The sequence below is a fragment of the Octodon degus genome, unplaced genomic scaffold (genome assembly GCF_000260255.1).
Source record: "Octodon degus isolate 3935 unplaced genomic scaffold, OctDeg1.0 scaffold00022, whole genome shotgun sequence".
In the NCBI taxonomy this organism is placed as follows: Eukaryota; Metazoa; Chordata; class Mammalia; order Rodentia; family Octodontidae; genus Octodon; species Octodon degus.
The window spans coordinates 1,491,778-1,499,502 of record NW_004524598.1 but is presented as its reverse complement, the minus strand read 5'-3'; the positions used below and the strand labels follow the sequence as shown (position 1 = coordinate 1,499,502).

General features: G+C 38.3%; 1 protein-coding gene and 1 pseudogene across 1 annotated transcript in view; one reads left to right on the top strand and one right to left on the bottom strand.

Moving 5' to 3' along the window:
- Fut9 (fucosyltransferase 9) overlaps positions 1-7,725 on the top strand; it is a 221,067-nt gene that overhangs the window by 178,413 nt on the left and 34,929 nt on the right. The gene's annotated exons all lie outside the window — the stretch shown is intronic.
- LOC101588180 overlaps positions 6,812-7,725 on the bottom strand; it is a 6,665-nt pseudogene continuing 5,751 nt past the window's right edge.

Sequence of the window (7,725 nt, the reverse complement as noted above, 5' to 3'; positions counted from 1 at the left end):
TTAGCCATCTTTGAATATAAGTCTACATTTCAGGGCTGATCTGGAGCTATGCATTTAATAAATTTGCATTTATGAAAGAAAAAAGATATAAACCAGGTACTAAGTTCTGACGCACTTGACCTTCACGACTTGACTCAGTTCTGAAGCATTTGCATCAGGAGAATCCAGGTAAATGAAAAAAGATTAAAGAAGGGGAGACAGGTCAGGAATCAGATAAACTAGGACTAACAAGTGGAAACCAAACACAAGAATAAAAAGTTTATACAGGAGGGAAGATAACAACTACATCAAATGTCACTTATAAGTAAAAAGAAAGTAAAATGAGGGTGGAGAATGTATCATTAAATTTATCAAATAAGTAGTAGAAAATCCATAATTAAAGCATATTTACTGGGAATTAAGGCAGATAAAGTAATTAAAGTGAAATTATAGACTAGTTCAGAGAGTTCGCTCCTGCATGAAAAACACTAATGAATCAATATCTACAGAGAAATATAAAAAGAAGGTCGATTCACTTAGGTTAAGATGGAAGACTTCTTTGTATTATGATGGGAAAAATTATATAGAAAATGAAGAAATGGATTACAGTGTGCTCAATCTTACCGTCTAGGTAAGAGGAGAAGGTATTTCCTATGCAAAAGTGAATGAATGGGTCTCCAAAAAAATAAAGCTCATTTATGATAATATGCAGCAAGACAGAGTATACTTTCGTGGATGCTGCTAAGTCTGAGTAGAAAGAAGAGCATGTGTGTTGGCTTTCTTTTGTTTACATAAACTATTATTAACCTACATAGCCAGTGACTGGGGAAGCAATAAATGCCAAGGTTCTGAAGAGGGAATTAGGTGGTATCCAACACTGTTCACCACAAAGCCTCACCAAGCGACGAGTAACTACTCTGTCTATGGGAAATGTAATGTTGCTCATAGAAATTGTGATAAATACAAGGCAAATATAAAACTTTCAATTTTAATAAAATACTGTCATCGTGGAGGATGTTACCTAATGACCTGATAAAACAATGCAAATAAAGTTATAGATAACAGCAATAAATATCAGCCACCCTTACAAATTAAGTGGAAGTAAATTACAGTACTTAGTCATAATTTCTCATTTATTGCTAGCTCTATTTCTCTCATTAGAATTCTTTATTTGAATAACTACTCTGAAGTATTTACACCTACATTACAGAAAAGACTTTCACCATCATATTAAATCTCTTTATACGCTGTGTGTTTCCTAATTTGTCTCCTTTATGCTTTGAAAATATTTATGATTTTGACATATTCAGAGAAATGTAAATCAATACTTTTATTGTATTGAAAGAAGAAAATTAATTTCATAGTGTAGATTGAGTGAGAAATTACTTTCTACAAACCAAATAAATTCAGAACTTGAGTGCTTTTACCCCTTTCAGCCTATGGAAAGTCTGTTTATAAACATATGTAATTATAAAACAAGTAATTCTGACAATGAAATAAAATAAACTCTGAATATTCAAACCGAATTAGAGAATGAAAAATGTTTATATTCTAATATATTTTGAAAAATCCAATGAAATTATAAGCAATATTTTACAGAAACATATTCATAGATAGCATAACAAGAAACTCACTCAATTTATATATGAAGCTTCCCTTATTTGTAAGTCAATATTGTGAACTTAGACAAAGAAATCAAGCTTTCATCCAAGTCTCTTCAGGTTTATAAGTTTCAAGGGAACTGAGTATAGGAACTCTACAATGCGCACAGTAGATTGAATTGATATCATGATCCTTGAAGGTATACAAGGGAAAAGTAACTTTCTGCTTTTGTGTTTCTAGAATCTTCTTCTAAAATTGGTTTCTAGACTTTTTCTGTCCTGGTGAAAGAACTGGTTAAGAACAGCTTATGGTAGTAAGATTTTTATATTTATTAAAGGCATGAGAAGAAGCATGCTCTGCAGAGAAAGTTTGGATCTCATAAAAGTAAGAAAAAAGATAACATTCTGCAGCAGGAAAACACAGCATAAAAAGCACCCAGTAGCAGGCAGCTCAGTGGTGACTGTTCTGTCATATCTGACCCTCCGCTGTCCAATATCATGTCTAGGCCATTCTTCCAAATATTTGCTCAAGTTCTCAGAAGAAGCCCATGTGCAGGGCTTGGTGGACTGTTCTGCGTCAGGGTGCGGCACCTGTGCAATCAAGACGCCATATCCACTTTCCCACCCATGCTGCCACACCCTAATCTCCTGCCTCATTTATCCTGAGACACACGAATCTCATAATTCTTTATGGGTGACTGAGGGAATGGTCTTGTCCATCTTAATACACTGCTTCCTGCTGAAAGGAGCTCTAGGCTCTGCCTACTGGGGATTAGAGGCTCTCCATATACCACAGAGTGCTGTGGCTCACCAGCTGGGTTGAAGAAATTAAAACCTTTTGGCAGACAGTGAGAAAAGATTGTCTATATATAAAGGACTGTTGAGATGTCTGATAGAAGAAAGCTTGGTGAATTTGTTCTGGAAAGAGACTATACTATTTCAGTGAGCATGTTAATCCCAAATATGAGAAGGAACAATTCAAATGACCATACTTTCTATGAAGGAAAAAGTATGGCAGACGGATATTACAGATAAGTTATGAAGAACCACAACTTTGGGCTGCAGTTCAGTTGTCTAGGTGCCTGCCTAGACAAGCACAATGGACCTAGGTTCAATCCTTAGGATCACATGCCCCAGCCCCACCCCAGGAACACAGAGCAGGCCACTAAGACCAGATGAGGTGGTGCACTTCTCTAATCCCAGCACTGGGGAGGCTGAAACAGGAGGATCACTGCTAGTCAGAGCTTCATAGTGAGATCTTGTCCAAATACATAAAATTTTTGAAAAACAACTACAGCTTTACCAAGATCACACACACTATGGGTTTAATGAGAAACAGGAGTCCCATCCACAGCCATACCACCCTGAACGAGCCCAATCTCATCTGAGAAACAGGAGTCTCACAACAGGGGTCCATTTAAGGTGTAATGCATTATTGGTCATTAGTGACTCTACTTTTCTGCACCTAGAGCAATATTGAATTCTTGCTTTTTGAAGAGGAGCCTCGGGTCTTGCAGGGATTCAGAGGAGTTGAGTCTTAAACCTATGAAGTTTGTAGTGATCAGCTCCATGCAGGGTTTTTACACCTTCCACTGGATCCCTTGAGGAAGGGTCAGCTTAATGGTTCCTGCAGAACTGGAAATAAGGCAAGAGAATGAGAGGGTTGTACGGCTGCATTCCTTGCCTCTCTTCAGGCTTTGATTTCTCAGAGACTGTAGACCTGGCTCTTTGTGGTCCCTTGCAATGCAAGGTGGTGCCCTATTTGGGACAACAGACTGTCTTTAAGAGTTGTAGAATTTCATGCTATGTTTGTATAAATGGCTTATTAGACATCAGGCCCATTTCTTTTCTGATTGTTATACAAGCCTGTAGCAATGTGTCTGCATAGATATTTAGCTTTTTGCTTTTATCTAACGCCGATGCCTGAATAAAAGCTGTAAGCTCCACCTTTTGAGCAGAGGTCACTAAGGGAAGTGGGCCTCAATGATTTCAAGAATGCTGCCAGTCCTAAACTGACTACTGTATAAACTACCTTTTGATGTGCTTCTGGAACAAATCCATTTCTCTCAGTGAACCACACCTTCTCAAGTCATGTTAGGGCAGCTCACTGAAGTCCTGTCTGCTTTCATAGGTCCTGAAAATCACCTGTTGACAAAAGTGACTAACCTTTGAGCCTGCAGGCATCAAAGAGGCAGGACTAAAGTATGCATGTGGTACTCTCAGATGTGTCTAGAAGCATGGTCTGACACTTGGTAATCCAGGCCCCTGATAAGTTCAAGCAACCCTTGCTCCAAGAATAGCTCTGACTTGACAATATGTCAGGACTTCTAGCTTTTGTCCCAGAGTTAGTCTCATAGTTTCTTCTGTTAGCACAGTTAAACTGCTATTGCTGTCCCAGGTATTCAATTATACCATGTAACAGGATGTATGTATTGACTAATTAGGTCATTGAGACCTGGTTATACCCAAAAGGTAAAATCTGTTTTGGTCCTTCCTGAAATTGTGAAATTACCCCCAATTTTGACAGTAAGTCTCTTCTTAGTAAGGGACTAGGATAGTATGGGACAGTTAAAAATTTGTGGTTAAAGATTGGACCTTTGAAATGATGTGTCAAAGCAAGAGAAAAGAACCTCTGACTAGGGCTCTAGAAAAGGAAATTAAAACAGAAGCCAAAGAATTGATGTCCAGAGGTACCCTCAGTTTCTCCCAGGAGAGATAGAGATGTCAGTGGATAGGACATTGCAGGTTAGCCTGGACCCCTTCAATCCTTTTCATCAAAGCTGGAGGTGAGACTTTGCCTAGCTCAGCCCCTTTTTTGAAGCAGGACCAGTCAATCCTCCATTTCCAGGAGTCAGCCTCATCAGCTGCCAGACACGGGAGCAGGCCCAAGACAGTGGCTTGGTACAGTACTACACCTCGTGTCCATTGTTCTTGCAGGCCTTGATTGGTCCTGAATTTTTCCCTTGGATCACCTGGGTTACAACAAAGGCTGTTTCTCCAAAAATGTTCTGCATAGCAAAATCATAATGTGATTACAATGTACAATTGAAGTGGCTCAAAGTATAGTCAACCGCTAGGATTACAAGTATAGTCACTTAGCTAATAATGGTCCAGTGGGGAATTGAGGCATGGAGCAAGGACATGTGGCTAGCAATATGAACTGAAGCTTGCCTATAACTTCTAACATAGAAAGAACAGTGGCACTTTAGAACGGGCTGTGAGGATGGGTCCAGATGCTCTCATCACCCACTTTTGCCTCTGATGCCTATCTATACTTACTGGACTATGCAGTATAAATTACAGTATAACCTTAAAATTGCTATTTATCTTTTAGTAAGATTGCTGTCCTGATATAATTGTTATTGTATCTCCATCTTGAGGTCTGGCCTTTTTCAGAGGTACCTCCAGACATAATTTTGATGTATTTTCATCTTCTGCACTGATTCCCTTGAGGACCCAATACCTGTCTGCCTGCCTATTAATTTCTATTTATTTTTGTTTGTCTATAATGAGTAAAATGCTTACTGTGGTAGATGCAGATGCTCAAGAGGTTTAAAAGACATTGTAATATCATTTCATATTAATATAAACAATTTTTACTAACTCTGAACTGGGGAGCACAAAGGGAAAAATTTCACATTAATATGTTGAAATTATGAATTACATTATATCAAAATTAAACTGATTTACTATTCCTTTTAAAAGATATCTTATGGGAGCCAGGAGATGGCTCAGTGCAATAAGTACTTCCCTGGCAAGCGCAAGGGCCTGAGTTCAATCCCCGGTTCCACCAAAAAAATAAAACTTTAAAAAATAAAAGATATCTTATAAAGCAGCCAAAACTATTAAGCTGAAACAAAATGTGTTGCCCATATACATACACATATGCATTCAAGCAAGTATAAATATGTGGAATAAAACAGGAATAAAATAAAATGTTACTGTCAATTGAAATCACTACCTTATAGGTTAAAGGAAATGGTTTTCCTACTATATCTGTTATAGGTTAATAAAAGTGTATAAAATACATAATAACTACAAAACAGCACTGTTTTAGGACTAGAAAGGAATATACTTTTTCTGTGTTCATAAGACATATTTGAAATTTTTGAGGACAGAATATTTGAAGATCTTATTTTTTCTTTTTTGTCTTTTTTCATTTATTTATTTATTTATTTTTGTTTGTATTTTAGGGAAGGGTCTACAGCGTGTTCAGGGTCTCACTACTAGATCAGACTCGTAATGATCCACCTGTTAACAGCCTCCCAAGAGCTGGAATTATAGGAGCACACCACCACACCCAGTCTCAATTCTTGTTTCAGCACACCCCGGGGAATGAACCCCTGGCCCCTGCGCCTGCTTGCAGGCACTTTAATCTGCTGTGCTATTTGGCTGGCCAGAAGATCATTTCTTGAGTCAAATAAAACTACAAAAAAAAAAAAAATCCAATAGTTGAGAAAACTCTTTACTTTTTTTTTTTTGCATTATTCAGCACTAATTTAGCATTTAAATAATGTAAGACTATTTACAATTTTGGGAATGAAATGTGGCTCATCCCTGCAGATATTTCTTTCTTTTTTCCTAAATCTGCACTGTCTTGACTTCTGTCCTTCTGAAAATTAAGACTGAGACAAAGACTTCCTTGAAACTGTGTTTTGGAATCGTAAAATTGTTAAATAAATAAATAAATAAATAAATAACAAAACAAAACAACCAGAACAAAATAAGACAAGTGAAAACAGAAAAGAAGAAAATAAGATTCCTTCAGGCATTATTTAGCTGACCAACAAACAGGGCACTGGCATCTAAGTCCAGTGGCACTTTCTGGGGATTCTTGTGAAAGGTCTGAGAGTTCTTGACAGGGAATGGAAAACAAGAGCATTTTCTTCATCTATTTCCACCCTTTTTGTCCAGGGCTAAGGAGTTAGATATGAACTGCCTAATTTCCTAGATTACTCATGCATGTGGAATATGCAGAAACCCAAGAATATCCAAGAATCATCCAGGTAGGCAGCACAAGCACTTGAGCCTGGTCCAAGGATTTTAACCCCTTGGCAGCAACATCTAATTTCATTTGCACATTAACACCTATGTGACAAGGGGTTAAACAGGCAGCACAGGAGATACTGTACTTCTGATTGTAGCGTGTGGCAGAACTGAAAGGAAAGGAGGTTGTGCTGGATGTTCGAGGGATTGTGGGCAACAGAAAGAAAATACCAGAGGCTAACATATCACGTGAACTCTTCACAGTCCTGTACATACCCTTCATCATAACCACCATAATCTGATAGATCGTCTTTCATGGTGACCTTTCATTTCACCTCCAGAAACCACACTTTTCTTCCTCTGTTTGGCTTGACTTTGCTTTTCTCGCTTCTGTTTTTTGCTGCAAAGAACAGTCAGTGATTTGTTAATCTTTTCAAGTCATCAATTTTCAATAAAATACGCACATCTCAAACTCAGGCTTCCAAAAACTGGCATAATATAAAGATTTTGGGGGGGTTTTGTTTGCTTGGGTTTTGTTGGGTTTTTTTGTTTGTTGGTTGGTTTTGTTTTGTTATTTTATTACAGGATCTACAAGGTCTCACTACACAGATTGGACTCGCCATGATCCTCCTGTTTTCAGCCTCCCAAGTGCTAGGATTACAGGCATGCACCACCACGCCCAGGCTCAGTCATATCTCAGCGTGCCCGGGGGTGGGGCTGGCGCAGCATGCTGGGGATCGAACCCTGATCCCCGCTCTCCTAAACTGGCGCTTTACTCCACTGAGCTATCTGGCTGGGCCAATATAGTGACTTTTCATACTGTCATTTTATCTTTTGGTAAATTCCAAACTCCAAAGTGAAGTCAGCTCTTGGAGATGGATTCCAACGTCCATCACGCTAACTGTGTAATTAACACCAAAAGTTCCTTTTGCTAATTTAAAGTCTGACTCTTCCTGTAATTTTTTTTAGCTGCAGTTTATCTGCTAATTTTTCTTCAGGTATTAGCACTTCAGGTTCTTCACGTTCTTCTAACCTCTTTTTAATTTCTTCTAGCCTTTTCTTCTGTTGCCATTCTTTCTCTTTCATCTTCTCTGCGATTTTTTTCTTTGCTGAAATTTTCACTTCAGGCTTGAGGTCTGCCCCCTCTGCCTTCCCCGGC